Raw genomic sequence first — 22861 nt, 5'->3', positions numbered from 1 at the left:
CAAAAATGGTCCTATCATGAAAATAATTACATAAATGGTCCTTGTGATATAAAAATATTATATAAATGGTCCCAAAACAAAATTACATAAATGGCCCCTGTGACAAAAAGCGATTACATGAGTGGTCCCAAATCAATTACAAAAATCGTCCTTGTTGTAGAAAATGATTACAGAAATGGTCCCTGTGACAGAAAAAATTACCTTAATCGTCCCAAAACATAATTTCATAAGTAGACGTTGTGGCGAAAAATGATTACATAAATGGTCCCTATAAAGAAAAGCAATTACATAAATGGTCCGAAAACAAATATAAATAGTTGGTCAAATTCGTAACAATTTTATCCCATGAAAAATCCGTCCAAACAACAAAACTAAAGAATTAAACAATCCATTCATCAAGCATTAAAGTACTAAAGTGTAATCAAACTCTTAACAAAAGCTCATGATCTTTTTTGTTCTTTATTCTTACAAGTGGACGCATCATCAGAACCTTGACGTTCAACATTCTTGCAAGTCTTTTGATGGTGTTCAAACATACCACAACGGGGGCATCTATTTCTTTTCTTGGGTTCATCACGTGGTACAATTCTATTCTTTTTAGGTCGTCCAGGAGGCCGTTTTATAATAGGTGGGTATATCTTCTCGATTGTCTTTATATGCACCCATTGATCCTTTCCTGGCATTGAAGCGATTTCTAAAGCATATGCTTCTTTAAATTTATCAACTGTGAAATATGTATCAACATACTAGTCCTAATCAGGATCCCTCGTAAAAGCAATAAACGCAGTTGCATGCACACACGGTAGGCCTTTAACTTGCCAAACTCGACAACTATATTTTTTCTCATCTAGTATAACCTCCCAACGTTTGCCCTTGCAGTTCACCTGTGCTCGATTGTCACTACTTCTACAAACTTCAAAGTTACCTAAGTTCTACATGAGAAAATAAGAAAAGAATGCATTATAGAAGAATTTTGTTTCCATGTTTTCACAATCCTAAATAAAAGAAAAATAGATAATACATGAGAAATTCATTAAACTTGCCTTAGAGATTCTCTTGAGATAGTTCTTTGCTTTTGGTACTAATGTTCCTTTCCATTTGTTTACAATTTTTCTTTTTTTGTCAAACCATTGCATAAGCTTTTCTCTAATTGCATCAAGGAGATCAAGCATTGGTTTATAATGTATGTCACCTACCCAGGAGTTAAAAGTTTCTGAAATATTGTTGGTAATATAGTCACACTTGACAACTGTACCAAACTTGCTTCTACTCCATACCTTATTATGGTTCTCATTTAAATATAAAATTGCATCTTCACGTACACTTGCAATGTCGTTTAACAATCTATCATGCTTACTAACATAGTAGGTCTTTGCATCACCTCGATAATGTTTATTGAAGTTGCTATATAAATGTCTTATGCATTCGCGATGCTCAACATTAGGATAAACCTGTGTAATAGCTACTTCCAACCTGTTTTGCATGTCAGAGGAGATAACAAGACCATCTGGTGTACCGATTGCTTTAACCTATAAAATTGCATAAAAACATAGACTCATGTTAACGAAATAATCATGTCAACAAATGTAGTATTTCTTAAATTTTATACTTACTTCAAACGTAACCTCATCCTGCGTAAGAGAAGCATGGATTCTCCACTCATACTTTTTATCTTCACAACATGTCGTAAGTCGTGTCAAATCGCTTTTCTCAATAACATATTGAACTTCATTTGTTATTGCATAGTGGTTTAACGCTCTTCTAAAAGCAATCACATTTGGAAATTTAGAATTCACTTTCATAACTGCATTTTTATTACTATATGAATAAGTTTTAAAATAAGAATTTAGAAGCTCATACTCATTATCAGAACTATGATGACTATGATAGCTTTCTTTACTTAGACGATTTGAGTCTGAATCATTTTCATCATCCGATTCATCAATAACTTGATCTTGGCCACTAAACGATTTATACATTTGTTGTGTAATTTTTTCAGTCGTCGCATAAATTATTACTTCTTTCTCCTCCTCATACATGTTAAGCATCACCATGAATTTTTCATCAGAATCAAGTTTAATAAAACGTTGCTCTTTTGAATTCTTGTCAATAAAGACTATTGACAACACAATATCGTTTTGTGATGGATAATGTTTTTTCACCTCTTCAACCAGTTGATTCAAGTTGTATGAGCAAATGTCTATATAGAGAATTTTTCTAAAACCGAAACAATACACCTGCCTACATGAGTTGCTAGCAAACCGAAAAAAACCTCCATATTTCAGTTTTAAGCTTGTATTTCCATGTTACTTGCCTGATAACCACAGAGAACACAAACGGGTAATGAAATATACAGGAAACATAAAATATCAACCAACTTGTAGGTAAAACAAATTTGATCCTTAGAATTATTATAGAAACGTACTCAATTATCGGGGAGTGATCACTTATCTCCCATCTCGGTGTATCCACCTCATCAGCCATCAAAATTAATCAAACGCAGTTACAGAAAGAAGTGGAGACTAAATTCTGTTTTGTGAATCAAAATTAATCAAATGTTGATACATAATTGATCGAATGTGAAGTTAATCTAGTGCAAAATAAATTACTTCAAATAATATGACAAAGATGACTTGTTGTAAAGAAGAAGAGCCAGCGATAGCAATATATGGAGAAGAAATTTTGTTTTGTGAACCAAAGTTTATCCAATACAATACACAACTGATCAAATGCAAAGTTAATCTAACCATAAGATTATCTGTTGTGATGCCAATCAGTAGCTTTATTAGCCTTCAATGGTCATCCAAGGTGTACCAATCTGCAAGAATTTGTTTTTCCTAAATGTCAACATAGTAATTCACTCTAGGTATCAAAATAAACAAAAAAGAATACTTTAATTCATATTAAAAGCAGATATCAAACTTGCCACAAACATTAATTAATAAAAAACGACTAATTCAACATATTGCTTAAAACCCTTACAAAAAATATCAAGTGACTGCAAAATAAGAACAAGAGGAGGGAAAAACATAGAGAAAAGGTTAACCTAGGTTGAGATTTCTATTAAGATAAGACATTATCTTCATGAGGGGATGAAAATGACGTATTCGGACCGATTGTGGTCTACAACTCTGTAACTTATTAACAAATAGGTGTATGGTTGAAGGTTTAATCTACTAACGAATAGCCAATACCATTACGATACCAATCTATATTCTTTCGACGGCAACATCGGTGGACGTGTTGATGAGTGGCAACAATCAAAATGTCTGATTCAGAGGGAGATAGAAACCCATATGGAGATATCGTCTAGCGACGAAAGTGTTTACAATGGGATGGTGAAAGGGTTGACGATGAACGATGGTGATAGCGGAAGGGAGGATTGATGATGGACGACGATCGGTGGTGGAATGTTGAGTGTCATGATGATCTGTTTCTATCTTTTTGGAGTGTGTTTGAGATTGCTTTTAAAACAACTTTTGACTTTTAACTTTTTTTAAAAGTTAAAAAAAAAAGATTTTTGGGTAATGAAAAATATCTTTTAAATTAACTTTTTGTGCAGAAGGGAAATTTATTTTTTTTCAAAAGTCATAATTTGTGACTTTTGGGACTTTTTAACCTGAAAAGTTGGCTTTTACCTAAAAGCAAATACAAACATATTTTAAAAATTGTCTTTTGGAAAAAGTCACTAGTCAAAAAATTCTTTTACAAAAAGGACTTTTAACCTTAAAAAGTAATCCCAAACACCCCCTAGTTGGGTGGAACTTTTAATCCAGAGGAATTAAGAGTCTTTAGTGTCCATGGTCTTTCTAAAAATCAACAATAAAGCCTAGTTGGGCAGAACTTTTAGTACGGAGGAATTAAGAGCGAGAATATGAAAATTGGACCTTTTGATCAGAGAGAAGGGCACGAATGTAATGTTCTAACTGATATTGTTTAGCAAAGTTGGACTGAGTACACAGTCTCTCCAAATGATTCCAAACTTCCTTTGTTATGTAATATTTAGCCAACCGCATACCAATAGACTGAGTAACATAATTGTTAATCCAAGTAATGACCTTGGAGTTATCAGTTTCCCAAGTATCAACCAACAAATCAAAATTCTCAGGTTGAGGCACTGAAGGTTTGGCTTTAGCCCCAGTAACACAGCCCCACATATTCTTCCCACGAAGGAAGTTCTTCATAGCGTAGCTCTAATACGTGTAATTCTTTCCATCCAATCGAGTATTGACTGAATGAAGGGAATCATCCTTTCCAATCATGTTTGCAACAGGTAGATAACCACAACAAGAATAACAACATCAATAGACAAGTAAATAGATACGAAGAACAACAATAAAACAACGGAAGCAACAAATCGAATCAAATGGAAAGCAAACGACAGGAATCAAACCATCAGAAACCGAACCAGCGAAAGCAGCAAACGAACCAACAATGGCAGACGAACAACTACAGATGACTGCTATAAAACCTTCTAACAACAAATCAAAAAACCGCTCTGATACCATGATAATAAAACCACATTCTTATTGAAAGAGGGAAATTACAAGGTTCTTGGTAGAAAAACTTAAGAGCTACAAACAAGAAAAATGAGAATAAATACTAGCTAAGAATCACATTCTTATTGAAAGAGGGAAATTATATGGTTCTTCTTCTCAAAATGCTAGAGCCTATTACGCCTAGTTCCCAAGTTATAGCAAAGAAAAGAAAAGAAAGGAAAAGAAAGTAAGTAGAGAAAAGAAGAGAAATGAAAGGAAAAGAAATTTATATTTTGTGTTTCCGAGTTGGAGAGAAGTGGGAGGAAAATTAAACATTTTGTTCTTTCTCTCCAAATCATTCCAAATCGGTAGGAAAGTTGGGAGGGAAAATGATCATTGCACTTCATTCTTTTAATAAAACTCCGGAACAACAAGTTCTTTTACTTTCTTCCCACTTCCACCCATTTCCTTTCCTTTCCCTCGTTAGGTTGAACTCAGGAACAGAGTGTTAGTGTACATACAAATAACCTACATTATTTTATATATATATTATTATCCCATTTTATGTATTTTCCAATATATATACTTTGTGGTCTTAAAATCAGTTTAGCTATCAGAAAATATATATGATTAAAAAATAGAAGCTAACCAAGGGTGGACCTGGTAAAAAAACTTAGAGGTTGCCTAATCTTTTAGAGGCTCCATCACCACTTTAACAAAGTTTATAGGCATTGATTAAAACTAATACTGACAGATTACCAACGTATTTACACTAAGTTTACATTTGACTAAAAAAATTTAGAGGTAATATGTGCTACCCGGGCTCTGTACTAGGTTCGCCCCTAAAACTAACTGTGTTATTTTCTTTTAGTTTTTATACCAATAATCACATCTTCAAATGAACAACACTACAAGTATGTTACAATAGAATAACTATCCTCCATAACCCTATAGGGTTAAACTTATAACATCACATAGAAAAATGTTAACTAATATTGGTTGATAAATGCAAACTGTATTATTAAATAAATAACGTTTTCTGTGAAATTAGCCACGAAAAGACATCGTTGCTAATATTTGCTTTTTTTAACGACAAATACAATATAATCTTAAACTACTCCTAAATCCACTTATGTCTCCGACAAGACTTGAACTCTCAACCTAAAGGAGGGAGGACAACACCTGGTATCGCTATCGCTGGGCTAGGAGTCGTTTGGTTGCTAATATTTGCTGCCACTGACATATTAAATTGTATACCAAATTCTTCATCAATTACGCTCTTGTTTATAATTTACTAGTTTATAACCCGTGAGAACCACTGTTATAAAATTAATTAAATTTTTATATTAAAATATCAAAATTATTAATCAATTATTTTAAATAAATTTTTACTTCAGAGATATTTTTTTAGTTAGATAAAATTATAATCATTGATGTAAATAAATACGTGACATTATATCATACTATAATCTATATTAGTTTTATTTTATTTTTTAATCTAATGTTATTAATTTGATATAATTAAAGTGAAATTTTAAAATTTTATGTTATTAATGTGGGAAATTTAAATTTTGAAATTTGAGATAGATAATTAATATGTTGACAAGTGGCATGACAAGGACATATAATTTTAATGAAAATTTCTACTCCCTCCGTCCCAAAATTATTGTCCACGTTTGACTTTTGAAGTCTTTCCATGTAAACTTTGATCATAAATAACTTTATTTGTGTTATATAATTTTTTATGAAACTTATAACAATGAAAATACATTTAAAAAACAATTTATTCATATATCTTGCATAAAAAATTATATAACAACAAGTAAATTATTTAAGGTCAAAGTTGAACAAAAGAGACTAAAAAAGTCAAACGTGGACAATAAATTTGGGACGGAGGGAGTAATATAATGACACTTGTCAATAAGAGATTAAACCTATTTATTTAATAGGTGTGAGACTCATGTATTACATGAGTTTATTTAAAAAGAATTAAATTTAAAATTTTAACAATTTGAAAAGTTTGAATTTATAAGAAAAATGAGAAATTTTTTGAGTTATTAAAACTAATGAGGTTTTAATGTATTGAATACATTACATATATAAACAATTTGTAATAAATACCTTACATATATATTATTTGATATATTAAATGTGTAATTTTAATTTAATAAAATAAAAATACAATAAAATGAAAAGTGAAAAATAAAAAAATTAAAAATTTTATGTAGTTAGCAACAAATCCAGTAAATTTTTTGATTTTTATGTAGTTAGCAACAAATCCAGTGGACTAGTGTCCCACGGCCACAATTGGGATTTATAATACCAAATAAACATTCATATGGATAATCTTTGTATTACTTCAAACTTTTCCCTTAATTTTTGTTTCAATTAAACTCCCAAGTGGGCGAAAAGCCCACAACCATAAGCACGAAAATAGTACTGATAGTGTGGATATCGATCAAGCCCATTTGGTTGAGACAATGCAAATCAACGTCCAATGAGCCATGAATGTTCAACTTTAATCATTATCTAAAAGGTCAAATTACATTGACGACGGTATCCTTGTTATTTTTATCGTGTAAAAATTATATATCAGTTTGTTATAGAAACTCATCTAAATTTCTATAATATGTTTTTTTGGTTCGACCATTTTGATATGCCGTGAAATACTATAGAATGTAAAATTGTCACAATAAAAATTTCTTTAGATTTTTAGTGGCTTTAAAGAAAATTGACATTAAATATTTTATAAGTACTAAATTTTAGACAAAAAAAATTATTGTTTGACCTATTGTAACAAGTCAAAGTGATTGATAAAGGAAAAATTATCAAACTTATATAGTTCTTATTAACAAAACCAAAGTATATTGTTTAAACCACAAATATAAATAAAATATAGAGACCTTTAGAAATATAGAGACCTTTAGAATAAGAGAATGGTTTGACACTTGCTATATTTTTTCGTAACTCATCAACACTAACGGTGTATGGTGTTATCCCATACACAATAGCATGCATGTTAAATGGACATATCTATCCGACCCGGATAAACAAAACCAACCAAGCCGAATTATCTTAACCAAATACATCTAAATGTGCACTCATCCAAAGAGTAGCCCCAAATAAAATAACACTTCGATATTGTTAAAGCGATATCTTGGGAAACATGAAAACAACTTCATTATTATATTAAACGGTACTACCCTTATTACCACAAGACAATATAACTATCCGGGCATGATGAGCAACCAAGGGTCCTTTATGCACATTTAAATACTATTATTTATTTTGACAACGGCATGTAACAATAATTGTTACCCCATAATAATCTCAATATAGCAATATTAAACAATCACCACTTCCGACTCTAACTTAAGCATCAAAGAGCATTATCGGGGCACACTCTGGTAATGATCTTAACCTAGTGTTTATTTATTTTACAGACGTACCTTCCCATCATTAGCATTTGGAGAAGGCCTACTTCCATTCAATCAAGAAACTCAGGAAGCCATGTTGCATCATTGGTGCTATTCGTAATAAATATGTAGGACAAATAAAATATCTCGCAACCTACATTGAACTCACCTTTCAGTCTGATCAACTTGATACAAACCTTCACACCACAAGTAGAGATGTCACCAAGTACATGTCCACTAAAAATAATATCATCCCTTCTAGGGGTATATACTTCTTCACCACAAATGCAAACAATCACAGAGGATCGAACAAGCAACTCCAAATGTATCTACCTAAAATCTACTTAGTGAAAGCGTTTCCTCACCATCATTTTCATGAATCAGAAAGAAACCTTATGACACTTAGATTTTATGGTGTATGTGTTCCTATCCATGTGAATTTTTCAAAACCATAATCACAAGACAAGGTTAGTGACAAATCCAAACTCATATGGATTGAACTTGTGCAGTCTTAGCTTCTTGCCACCTGGCAGCATAAAGGCCTACCATTGCTTCCAAGTTGTTATGAAACCAATTGAGAACTCTCAGAACTCATATGCAAAGCCAACTTTCACTGGAATGGGCACAAAAGTAGGAATATGTCAACACGATATGCTATAAACCTCAAGTCGTGTGTTAGGGATAAATTGTAGGTTTTATTCTTGATTAGATCTTGATGCTTTTCCAAGATCTTTGAGACTCCCACTGTCCTCTTGACATATAAGACTCACTTGTCAAATATTCAAGAGATAGTGCAGATTCTTTATCAAAACACTTCAACCAATTTGGCATTAGTTGGTCTTTATTTTATCCAAAACATCACAACTTACCAATTTCAAATGTACAAGAGTAGGACACTTTTACTCTTACATTTGACAAGTGTTATAAACCTTTCTTTAAGATATGTCACTCAAGTTACAATCTTGGAGTATGACTCTAAGAATTGTTTTGGAACGAAGTGTGATTCACCTTCTTTATTTAACCATTTCAGCAATTCTTGATTCCTCTTCTTAGCCATAGGAATGCACTAAGATGTCCATAGAGAACCAATTGTGATATGGTTTCTTAATCATTGAGATGATCACAAAACATGATACTAAAGTACTCTCCCATCTTTTCAGATTTGAGAAACTTTTATCTTTCTGCCTAATTTGATTCTTCTCGTTCGTTCTGTTATACATCGAAAACTTTTTCCAATGTTTCAGAATTATACTTAAACTTGTAAGTATAACCATATTTACTAAACCTTAGTAAATCATGACGAATAGTCTTATCAATCTTTTGTGGTGGACTTGACCAGTGCACAAGAATGTGTACTCGATCCCTTAGCCCTTCACTTGACTCACATATACATGTGAACAAGGAACTAGTCTTAATTTTCCAAAGCTGAAAGTTCTCATTCATCATACTATACAACTTGTATGATTCCAAGTTTCTATCCAACTAAAAACTTGGGTGATGAGAATCTTTTCTTATTTTGTAAATTTAGACACTACCACAAATGAAAGAATATAATTCGTATTTCCATTATTTCTAGAAATATACAAACATCAATTTTCCATAAGTGCCATTGCAAGGACATATAAAAATAAAACAAATTTTTATTTATTTATCAAATGCGGAAAGACTTTCCTTACAATGAAATTTTAAATGGAAAGTATGCTATTACATATTTCCTTGAAATCTATCATAACTCTCTAAGCAGTAGCTCAAAAATCCAATCTTCGAACCATGCGATTAAAATCCATCTTTGCGATCAGATTCAACATACTCTTTCTCTAAGTTCCCTTCCCTTCGCTTGATCCTGCCATACATTAAAAAATGTATTAAGAATCTTCAAATAGGAACTTAAGAGAATTAGATAGTGGACTTACCTGAAGCAGAGTCAAACTTTTGACTAGACCTTCTCTCAGATCTTTCAGGTAGTTAGGGCAGCTTTGCAACCAATGCCCCTTCCTTTGGCAAAAGACACATATGGACCCTTTGGGAATGGTACATGGGACTATCTCAGACTTAGCCATTCTCTTTACCATTTGGTCAACCGAGTTGACTATGGCCGATCCATTTCCATTGGGAAGAGAAAGCTTTTTTGGATATTCAGTGTTACCATTGTCAATGTCCATGGAAGTCTGGGAAGTTGATCTTCTTAATCAAATTTGCTCTACCAGTGCTCCAAATCATTGATGAATCAGCAGCACCAAGCAAATAGATAAGATCATTAAGGGTCATGTCATAGTCTTTTACAAAGTAGTCCCAAAGGACACTCACTATGAGACTTAGAAGGTGATTGAACAACTAACTTTCTCAAGACTTTGACACCCAACTCTCCCGACTTGTCAATATGTGACTTCATCTCCAAGATGTGAGCACACATAGACCTTGCTTGCCATTAGGGCTTGAGTGATCTTGAACTTGTGAGTTAGGGAGAGTACTTGGAGGAGGTGGAGGGAGTGAAGAATGATTTATGGGACATCATCTTCATTAGAAAAGCTTGTTCCAAGAGTTTTTGGGAAGATCATATATGTTTGAACCAGACATCTTTTGGGAGATATTCAAGATAGTTGATTTAAAGTCCTTAATATAACACCCAATATGAAATATTAAGGCTAGGACCCAACACAATATTTTATAACTTGGAAGAGGGATGTTGTAATCCAAGCTATAGAATATTTGAAGGTAGGCGAATGACGATTCACCAATTTCCACCATGAAAAACAAAATAATTTATTAGGTTTTAATTGGATTTGAAACTCCTAGATCTTTTGAGATTCATTGAACTTTTCAATGGCATGTTTCAATCTCGATTGTGCCCTCTCAGGTTTTGTGATTGGGATGCCGAGGATCACAAAACAAAGTGTGAATAACCATGCAAATATACTTGGTACCCTTAATATTTACCCCTCAATTGATGTGCCGGTTAACCACACGCGCTCCACCGATACTATGATAAACATTAAGTTACCCTTTGCTTACCTTGTTAAATCCATGTTAGTGTGTCGGTTAACCACATGTGCTCCACTAACGACTTAAGCAAAGTGCAAAGTGTAATTTCATGGGTTAGCACCAAATTCACATTTTCCTAAAGTAACTAAGATTGTGAATTTATAAAAGGTTTAGTTATTTTATATTTATCATTAATACTTTTAATGAAGGGAGAATTCTAGTCCTTGTCCTACCCCTTCGGCTAACGACCCTCCACCAGTCAAGGAAGCGGTGGGTGAGAGTGGACACCCATTAAACTGCCATTTTATAGGCAGAAACCTTATACCCCCTTTATAGACCGGCTTCGTGAATGAGGCCTACTAACAGTAAGACTGACTTGCTCTTATACATATATATATATATTATTAACTTATAATACTATAAAGTATAAGGGTTGAATTTTAACTTTTAAAGTTCTAAGGGCTTAACTTGGAATTAAAGTATTCATGAGAGGAAACTTTACAAATTCCAAAACTTGAGGGCAAGTTTTGAACTATTCAAAAACTTTTCAATTCCATAACGTATGTGTTTAAAGTAGTTTTAATGAAAAACTCTTCAAGTTCCATAACTTGAGGACAAGTTATGGCAGACTTTAAAACATTTAAAAATGAGACTCTCCATTTTTTCATAACTTATGGAAATCTTGTTAGTTTTAATAATCATAAATGTAACTTTTCATATAAGTTGAGGACAAGTTACAAAAAACACATATTATGAACAACTTTTAGATTAATTTGGATTGAAAACATATTATCACATAACTTTTCTATTAATTTAAATCAACTCACAAGAACAAGATAATTCAATTCAAACACTTTTCATGTAATTAGCCTAATCATTAAACTAATACAAAACATGAATCTATTGACAATTATCTTTTGAATTGGATTAGCATAAACATTACCACGTCAAATACAGGTTTACAAGTTCAAAAACAGCTTAGGGTAATGTTCCTAGTCCAATTCCAACCAAAAAACTCGAAAATATGTTATCTGAGGATCTTACTCGTCGAGTGTATGAACCTACTCGACAAGTAGGATGATTTTCTTCATGGACTCGGCGAGTCCAGTGCCCAGATAGCCAGAAAATTGATTTTTTTTCCAGCTTTTTTAGCAATTTGCATCAAGTATAATTGAAAACAAATCTATCTCTGATGCCGTTGAAGGGTTTTGCGCATTATAACACTCCTATGGTGTACATGCAACCCTAAATACCTTGGATCTATGTTTTCTCTATTATACATGCAAACTTGAACTTTCCAAGGTATTACCCTAAATAGCATACAATCATTGATACTTAGGTAATATAAACAAGTTGGAAGACATACCTTTTCCTGTAGCTTGATTTCATGGAGCTTAAGAGCCTAGTGCCTCAAGTGTGACACCTCAAATGGTCCACACAACATCACCAACATCTTGGAATAACTTGAGAGCAAAGGTTCCTATGCTCAAATTGGCTAGCCCTCATGTGTACACACACTAGTGCCAATTTCTTGACCCATTGGGTCCTTATATATGGTGGCTATTAGGGTTACACCATGTAACTCATGTCTTTCCATATTCTTCATGCTCCATGGGTTAAAACCTCCATGGAGTATCCATGGGTTACTCCATGGGTTTAGCCCAACATGAAGAACTATGGATCATAAGCCCACATATATAAGAATGAATGATTTACACAATCAATCCCCATATATTTAATTTGTCTCCTTTTGATCACATAATTAATTCCAAATTAACTCTAGATCAATACTAATTAAATAATATGATTTCATATTAATATATTAGAACTTATAATATATTAATAAATCATAATTATCCTTTTCTCACAAAAGTCTATCCAAATTGTTCTGATGCCATGCAACCCAAATGGACCATGCCAATCGGGTCAAGTACATACCAATTATAGTTATGGACTTAGACACTAATCCAACAGTTACTTCGAGGGGGAGTTAGTCTTGATCACATGCAAGCTCGTTTATAAATTGAAGTCAGGACATCCAATCCTAACTTTGAGGGGAGAATGTTAGGGTGCAAAGTTCTCCTTGGATGTGGTCTACCCTCTTGTGATGTGTAATGGGTTTAGCCTTTCTTAATAAATAGGAAGTGAGTGGCTCCCATTTTAGAGTAATTTGACTAGTGATAGAATTATTTCAAGACCCATTTTGTAATATTTTCCTAGATATAATGAGAGCTTAAACATATTTTATTTACTCTTGGTGTTCTTGATGATTGATTGATTCACTTGATATTTACTATTCCGCACATGTCATCATACTCTGGGTCACTACAATTGATATCAGAGCGGGTGTTCTTAAAGTTATCAAGAATTTGATCAATGATGACAACATGATTTTGTGAATCTCAAATGGGTGCAAGTTCTTCATCTTTGAGAGAGTTTTTGTTTTGGAAATCGAATTTATTCCTTAATTTGATTTAAAATTCGATTTTCCCTCTCTAGAATACTTGTTAATTTTTCTTTCTCTCTATAGAACATGGTTCATACTCACTTTCTCTCTCTAGATATTTCATTCATAATCACTTTCTCTATCTAGAAATATCCAAGTTCTTGTGATCATGATGTATTTTCTTTATGATTCTTGGATCGTGATGATTAATGTCACACCCCCGAACCAGACGGCGGAAACGTCCGAGGGCTATTGTGACTTAATTGAATACCATCACAATGATTATACATGAATCATAACATCATTCATCACCATGCATTGAAATATTACAACCGATATTGTTTACATTCATTACATTGTTTTAAAACATTACATTTCCAAAACATAAATCATTCGATACTATTTAAACAAAACATCATGACATCAGTGGATACATTTTCTTCGATTTACCTGTTACCTGAGAATACAAGTATTTTGGAAAAACGTCAACATATGAAATGTTGGTGAGTTCATAAGTAATGTTTGAAAAGAAATGATTTGTATAACTTTGAAAACCACCAGAAAATCCGATATTTTCTGAAAAGAGTATTGTATATAAGAAAAAGTGTGAAGATCCGTAAGTATGCTTGTTAAACGTGAATAATTGTTAGACTTTGTATACATCACATAGGTGAAAGTGTTGAATTTCCCCAGGAAAACCCGATGTTTTCCTAATACATCAAATTACGTGTCTTATTTATTGTTATACCGATACGACGTTTGTTTTCAATAATTCCAGGTGACATTGGATTAATTATGGGTTGTGAGTCGTTATAATCACGCATTAATGAAAATGACTAGTTTACAACTACCAAATACAAACGATCCCTTAGGCGTCGTCCGTACTACTCACTTAATCCAACCACCCTGACTTCTCATAGCCCGACAACCGAGGAGAAAGGAGGGTACAAAGCCCCCGTTATTTCCATAAGTCGTTCAAGGCTATCGTGAATGCGAAAGGCACTTGGCCTGACTCGCATTTGACTTCTCGACTTTGCTAGCAATACCAATGGTCCTTTGGGGCCCAATAGCACAATAAAGCTATTGAAAGTCCTTTTACACGGAATTAGGTCATAGAAGACCCAATAACATGTAAGCGCGTTCCCTTCGGGCCTAAAGATCATGTCATTGGGCTAGCTAGGCCCAACAAGCACGATTTGAAACTTTCAAGCCCAAAGATTGAATATTGACTTCTCGTAAATTTTCGCATGTGTATTGAAGTCCTATTGTTTATTGATTTTTGATTCGTTATTGATTCGAGACCGAATCAATTCGTTTGGTAACGATATTGGTGTTGAAAGTGTATTTGCTATTACGTTTTGCCGGTAGCTGTGGTAATCGTATTTTATCTTAAGGGATTTATTGTTTTACACATTAGAGTTTACCTTTTTATGCCCCTTCTTGGATAAATTTTACACTTTTAACCCTTTATATAAAAGAATTTCCATTTTAGTCCTTAAACCATTTTTTTCCTGACACTTTAGTATCAAAACTTGTTGAAAAGACATTTTCAGCCCAAATTTACTTGATACACAGCTTAAGTCCTTCAAAAATGAAATTTTCTCGGTTGAAACCCCCATTTTCGCAACTCTTACAATTTTGGCCCAAAATGGAAATTTTTTGCATTTTTGGTCCCTTTTTAATTTGAAAAGCATTTTTGGCCTTTGAAATGGTTTTAATATACTGGTAATCCCCTATTTTACAGAAATGTGCATTTTCAGCCCCTCAATTTCAAAAATCTCGCAATTTGGGGCTTTATTGGGCCGAAAAGCCCATTTTAGCCCATCAAAAGTGTTGATATTCAGAAAATATATATTAGAAACTGTTTAGACTCATTTCAACCTTCATAAATTATCATTTGTCATTTTGGGCCCCTTAGTTTTGTATTTTTGACATTTTGAGCCCAAAAAATGGGTTTTAAGTCCAAAAATATTCATTCTAACCAACTAAACTATTTTTCTAGACTTGATTAGTGTGAAATGGTATAAGTTATATTTGTTTCATTCCTCATAGTGTAGATCTCGGTTTTTGGGTTCTTTTGGCTAACATATTCATCACAAATCACATAAGATCATACATATAAGCATAAAAATCACACAAGGCATACATTTACTCATAGATCTACACATTTGCTTGTATACTCCCCCACAAATACTTATAAAAACCGAAAAAGAGGGGGTATGAAGCTCACCTTGGGTGTGGTTTCGGTTTTGGAAGAAAAATGAGAAGAAAATTCGGCCTTAGCAACCCTCCTTGGAAGATCTCGAACTTAGATGCCTCTAAGGTGCTAAATCATAAGTTTGAATGGATTAAGAGGTGATTCTTGAATGGAATGAAATAACTAGCTTATGGATCTAACATCAACTTACCTTAGATGATGATTTTTGTGTAAGAATCCCCTTGAATACTTCTTAGATCTCGAAAATATAGAGGAGATATGAGAGAGTTTTCTTGAGAGAATGGAGAGTGAAATGTGTGTGTGTGTGTGTGCTTGGATTCGGCCGAGAGAAGAAAGAGAAGGGAGAAGAGAGAGAATTGATAATATGGTTGCATGGAAGTATGAGTGTTGCATGGAGATCCTTGATGTAAAAGTGAGGTGGCACCCAACAAAGTCAACTCTTCCTCTTTGCGGGCTTGGGCCGAGAATGGAGAGGGGAAAGAGGAGATTTTTGGGCTTTTTGCCCCTAAGCCCATATTATAGTTAAGTTAGATGATGTTTGACTCAATTAGATCAAAGTATAATTTTTATGACCTGTTAGGGCTAAATTAGGTTAATTATGGCCTAAAATGGTTCATATAATTAATTTATTTCATTCTAGGCCCAATATGGCCCAAAATATTGAAATAATTGGAAGTGGGTCCAATTAGAGCCCATTTAAGAGTTCTAATCCCAAGATAGTCAAATTGGAAGCTTATTGGTCAATTGGGCCCAATAAGGAAGTCCTAGTCCAAAATGGACTTAAACAAGAACTTCTAGGGTTTCCAATTGTTTAATGACTACTTGAAATGCTTGCATGGGGTGTTTGATTGAAATTTTGTTGTCATAGAGTATGCATCATACATGCTCTTATGTCTTTGATTCATAATTTGGTTTAAGTGTTGGTTACAAGGCACAAAAATTTCTAATTGTGACAATTAAAAATGCCAAATACAAAGTCAATGAGAAACAATTTTATGGGTTATTGTTGAAAGGCGGGTTGATTACATGGGGAACTTTGATTTCTTATGGAGGATTGAAAAATGATCATGGAAAATTGAGATTTCAACCTCTTTGTAAGATTGATAGTTTGTCTCAAATTTCCAATAATATGTTATCTTGGTGTGAAAATCAAAAGGAAGGAAAAGAAAGAGAGTTATTCAAAAAAAGAATATGTTTCTCTTATTGAAGACCAAAATGATCTTCATGTTCTTAAAATTGTTGAAGTTCAAGAAATGGGAATTGAATGTGATTTTCATGAAGATGTAAAAGTTTTTTGTTCAATTGGAGTTCAAACCAATGATTGCTTGAGTTATTGTGATTCGTTTGAAGGAATGGTGCCATATAGAGAGCCTTCCATCCAAGAAATTCAAATGTATCAAACTCCAAAAGATTTGATTCAAAATTGCAAAGTTGAAGTTGTCAAGAGTGATGTTGTTATTGAATTCAAAACTTCAAGATCCAAAAAGATGATGAAGAAGAAAAAGAAAAAGAATATCAAAAACAATAACATTTGGGTTTCTAAACAAAATTCTTCAAATGTTGTCTTGAAGCCGAAATCAATGAAGCAAATTTGGGTTCCAAAGCAACATCATCAAATGTTGCAATGAATTTGAATTCCAAACCCATAGTTGTTGAAGATTATCAAAATCATTACGAAGATGAAGTTAGATCTTTGAATAATGTGAAGAAGGGATTGTACAACATGCATGGTGGGTGGTACAATGTGATGATTGGAGATTTTCTTGTTCCAATAAAAGAACCGAGATCTTCCATAATCGATTCGATTATTGCAAATGGAAAAAGAATTATCAAGAAGTTTTCTCAAATTCTCAAATCGATTTCGAAAAATTCATGTTGAGATCGATATCTTGTTCTTGAAGATCCATTGATGAATGATTCAGGTTTTCTCGAAATTCAATCATAATTGCGATTCGTGCTTTCGTTTTTCATTTTCAATCATTTTTTATTCATTGGATCCAATCTGTCTCAAGCCCCATTGATGATCCAATAATTTTTTTTAAAAGATCAAGCCCAATCATGTTTTCTAATCATTCTAATTTGAATTTTTGAGTCTGATCATGATTATTACTGTTCACTCATTTTCGATCCAAAATCAAGCCCGATTCCAAATTGTTCATTATTGCTCATGATCCATTCCTTTGAGCCCAACTTGAATATCTGTTCATTGTTCATCTTTTAGTCTCGATATCTTACATTCTCTGATTTCCGACTTTGATCAAAGGAGATGTTCATGACTTTCTATCAATTTGTCACTGATTGGTTTGTTAATTGATTCCTTCTCTTGAATCGAAATTGATGAAGGATTGAAATATAGAACAAAGTAATAGATAATTATCGCTTTCATTCTTTGCATTTGTTTGACTTTTTGATTTCGTTTGAACAAAGATTTGATTCGATTAATCTTGGTGATTCCGTTGAAGTCGATCAACATAAGAATTCGATAATAGCATAAATATGTCGAATTGCTTATTGAATTGAAAGTCAACATTGATTTCGATTGTTAAAATGCTTGGTCAAAAACTGGTGTTGTTTATGTTTGTATGATTCCTTGATCTTTTCTATTCCACACATATCATCATAATCCGGGTCACTACAATGATTAATTTTTTAATGAAGGTTTCATCCTATCTTATGACATAGTTTGTAAATTTAGTGAATCTATTACTCTTAATTTTCTCATTGAGTAACTAAAGATGGAAGAGATATTAGAAATATTATGAAGGGTCACCATATGGATAAATGAATTACTTGATGAAGGTAATTGACTTGGTTGGGATAAATGCAAAAAACAACAATATACTTTTATTTATTTGTTTATTATAGCGTCCTACTTTCAATTATTTTATTAATGGATCCTACTTTGGAAAACCTGCGAAGTTATAATACTGTAATTAATGAACGTAGGATGCGAACAAATAAATGAAAGTACATTGATATTTCTTGTGTGATTGTAACAAACATTATAATGTTGTTTTCTTTGCTAGAAAAGATTTTATCTATTCTTAATCTAAAGACAACATCAAGAGAACTATAGACCTATTGCTTGATGTGGTCGTTACTTCCCTTTGTGAATAATGAAATTATACACAAAGCTTGAAGAATAATTCTAAAGCTCCTTTATTACATTCTATAAAAAAAACGTTACAAGTTTTTAATCATTCCAATGTAATGAGAAAATAATGATGCTTTTGACTTTTAATGCAAAGAATGGTCGGATATTTTCTAATGTGATTTAGTTTGAATGTTAGTATATTTATTGTATGAATTGGGCATATATATATATATATATATATATATATATATATATATATATATATATATATATGTATATATATATATATATATATATATATATATATATATATATATATGATGTGACCTGGTTCCACTACGTCGGTGCTCTATGCCTTCTGTGATTCGGATGAACCTGCGAGGTCACATCGAGAATGGATCGTCAATCGTTCTCCGGGAGGAGGATCCCGGGAAAACGCTCTGACGGTCAAGTCAGTGGAAAGAATTGAGATAGTATTGTGAGTAAGTTGAGAGAGAACGACTTATTTCCCAAGGCACCCGGGGTAGCCTTTTATACTGAATCCTTCTGCTAGTCTGTACGGGACAAGGGTGTCAGACCCGACAGGATCGGGGACACTGATTGGGCAATCATGCCCCTTAATCTGTCATAGCCACTGATTGGTTCAGGTGGTAATGATCTGACCATCTCGCCTTGTCACCTTTGACCGTTATATTCGTCCCGGAGTGGAAGGCGCCCCTGTCGGGGTCGAGCCTTTCTCCATGAGCGCCCTGCTCTTAGACGCACTGACGGGCGCTAGGTTCCATCGGGTTTAGCCTGCCAGGCGCGACACACTTTGGCACATTCTCTGGCATGTCTGGGTGCAGTTTCTTTGTGCGCCCTAAGGGCACGTCATCAAGTACCCTAGTCTTGTAGTCATAGCGTTGCTAGACTAGTTGTGACGTTCTGGACTTAACTGCTCGGTACACGCGTCGAGCTCTAATTAAATCATTGCTTTGATTTTTATAGTGACGTGACTGCCCATTATGGCAGTCAGTTACATCATCACGTCAGGGAATATCCCGCCTTTCCTTATTCTTTCTAAGATCAAAGGCGTTCCTTATTCACGCCACTTCTTTCTCCTTTCTTTTCCTTCTTCTTCTAGGGGTTTTTCTCTCGGACTTATGGCTACTCAGTCTGGTACTATTCCGTCTAAGGCCGAATTTAAGCTTCTTAGTGATGCTTATGGCCTTTCTCTGACTGACAGAGTTGAGTTTCCATCGCCTGATTCGATGATCTTATCTCCTCCCCGAGGCAAGGTGGGTGTCTATCTGAAAACCCTTGACGTTGGTTTGTGCCTTCCTCTAACTTATTTTCAAGAGGAGATTTTGCATAAAAATGGGTGTAACATCCAAATGCTCACTCTGAATGCTGTCAACAAAGTTGTGGCTTTTGAGATGATCTGTCGAGCCAATGGTCTGGTTCCCGATTACTTCATCTTCAAGTATTTCTTCAGGTTCTGTTCTACCGACGACAGATATACATTCTCTGTTCGGCAAGGGCTGTATATTTGGTTCCTGACGGTAAAACCCCCAAGAACTAGCAAGATAAGTGGTTGTGGGTCAACCGAGACCGGATTGGCAATAGGCAGTACCAGGCGAACAACTTTGCTGAAGTCACTCCTAAGCTATATTCTCACAACCAAACGATTGTTGATCTCATGAGGACTATTCAAGTTATACCTGAGGATTACTCGGAGGTTTTGCTCGCTGACGTTGGTATAAGCCCTTCCTGGAGGAGTCGAGGGAAGATGCCCATCTTTTACACTGTTACTAATGGTGAGTCCTTCTATTATTCTTCCTTCTCCCCCCCCCCCTCCAGCTTTTTTTGTTTACTAGGAAAAAGCAGCAAAATTTTTACATTTGGTTGTTTTTATTCCTAACTTGTGTTCACTTTGATAGGTGTTGAGTCTCCTCTCTCGATAGATGAGGTCCTACGGAAGCGGTATCGGGGGAAGCTGGAGCACCGGGAAACTGATCTAGTTGAGATGCTTCCTCCGCCTTGTCAGGCTGACCGGCTCGCCATGACTACTTCTTTGGTGTCGTCGGCTGTGGAAAGATCTTTGGAGTCCGTTGGGGGAAACGCCTTTGGCCGCCTAGCCTATCTCGACGGTTTCTCCACCTTCTGATGTCGGCTCTGGCCATACGGAGGTAGTCGAGGATAACAAAGATGGCGTCATTTCTGACGTATGGTGGGCCATTGCTAAGAGGAAGGCCGTCTTGGCCATGGGAGAGACCTTCACCGATGTTTTAAACATCGAGAGGCGAGTTCAATCGAGACACAACTTTACTTGTTTATTGAACTCGATCTCCTCTATGCCAGATGCAGTTGTTGTGATCCCTGATGACGACGCGTAACAATCCGAGGGGGATTGAGGGGGGATCAAGAAGCCCATAGTTTTTGTTCAATCTATCCCGCAGTCTTATTCTGATCTTTCTCCCCCTAGGGGTCCTGAGGGTGCTGAGCTGCAGCAAACCCCACCTCGGGAGGGAGTCCCTGGGGGCGGTTCTGGATCCAATGTTTTTCATCCCGCTTGGAGTTTGCAAAATGAATCTCGCTTGTCTGTCTACACCAACACTATGGAATTTGCTCGACATGCGTTTCCACCCGCTGATGTCGCTGATATGGAGTTCATGGGTAGCCCGCCTTATCTCATAATATGTCTTATGTTGCTGCCCATCCCATGTTCTATCTTGTCGCTGGTGCCCGCCGAATCCAATTTCTTAACGAGATGGAAGCTACCCATACAGGTTCTGGTGTCCAGGAGGCCAACCTGAAGCGTCAGATTGCTGAGCTTGAAAAGGATGTTCATGTCTTTGAGTAGAGGTGTGCTCTACTTGCTTCTAAGAAAACTATTGTAGAAGAAATTTGATATGCTCTTGAAGCCAAAGTATATTCCTTGACCCATGCCAACGAAGGGCTCATGATTCAGAACGAATGCTTGTAGCACGATGTCTGTGATCTTGACAAGCTCCTCGAGGAGGCTCGAGCTGAGGCGGTGGCTACTCGACGTTACCAGGATTGGCTCTTGCAGGTGGGAGTCGTGTGCATTATGGGAAAGCTAATGGAGCATCCAGAGTTTACTGGTGCTATGTTTCAGATCAGGCATGCCGGGTTTGTTGCCAGAGAAGAGTCTGGTCGTAATGTGTTGAAGGCTGAGGTGGATTCCGACTCCTATGACCCCAATGCCAACGACTCCCGGTCCAGCCATACTACGAGCCTTAACTATGCCCTGTTTGTGTTTGCCACTATGGATCATGCTTCCCTCTTGGGTTTGGGCCATTTAGACATGGAGAGTATGCGGCAACTTTGCATTCTGGAGGAGGTTGATGATATTCCTGATGGCATGCAAATTGACGGAGTTGGTGACAGTGGCAGTGGCGAAGGCGATGGTGGTGACGGCTATGGTGATGATGGTGATGTGGTGGCAGGAAGCGATAATAGTGGAGGCGGCGATGATGGTGATGGTGGTGCGGTGGCAGGAAGCGATGTTGGCGGTGTTGGTTCGTTTAACTCTTAAGGTACTTTACGCACCGTGTGCTGCCCTTCGGGGTGTGAAAGAAATGTGAAGCTTTTGTAACTTGTTGTCGTATGATTTGATAGTGTTTGATAGTGGTGACCTTCCCAACCTTGTTTGTAATAACTCTTTGGCTTTTTTCATTTTGATCCATTTTTAGAATATGTTATTGTACACGTCATTACTTGAGCCCTGAGCCCACAAGTTTTTCGATCCAATATCTTCATATTTTTTAGCCCATATGTTTTCTTTTTGATCTGATAACATGTTTGAGCCTAAAAAATTCATTAATTCATTAGATATAAAGTCGTTGTTGTAAGATTCTAAAAATTTCACTGGTTCGTCATCGCATTCCATGGTTGTACGTTACTATGTTCTTAACTAGCATTTTATTCTATGTGTTCTTGTGTTCCATTTTCGTTTCAAGTTTCTGACTAGTTGATTAGAAGTATTTGTTAATCAGAACTAGTGAATCGCTTTTATATGAGTTGTTCTATTATAAATCGGTCATGATCTTGAACTTGAGAAATTGTCAATTGCTTCTTTGATTTGGATGAATATGGTCAAGAACGGTGGAATAATCACTTTTTGATCTGGAATTTGATGTTAGAATCTTTAATTTCGTGTTTGTTTGACCTTTGGTTTCGAAGATTCAAACTCGAAAAAAGTCAAACTCAAATTTTCAAGTGTGA

The sequence above is a fragment of the Lactuca serriola genome, chromosome 4 (assembly GCF_051521515.1).
Source record: "Lactuca serriola cultivar US96UC23 chromosome 4, Lser_US96UC23_V15, whole genome shotgun sequence".
NCBI lineage: Eukaryota > Viridiplantae > Streptophyta > Magnoliopsida > Asterales > Asteraceae > Lactuca > Lactuca serriola.
Note: the sequence above shows the minus strand (reverse complement) of the source record.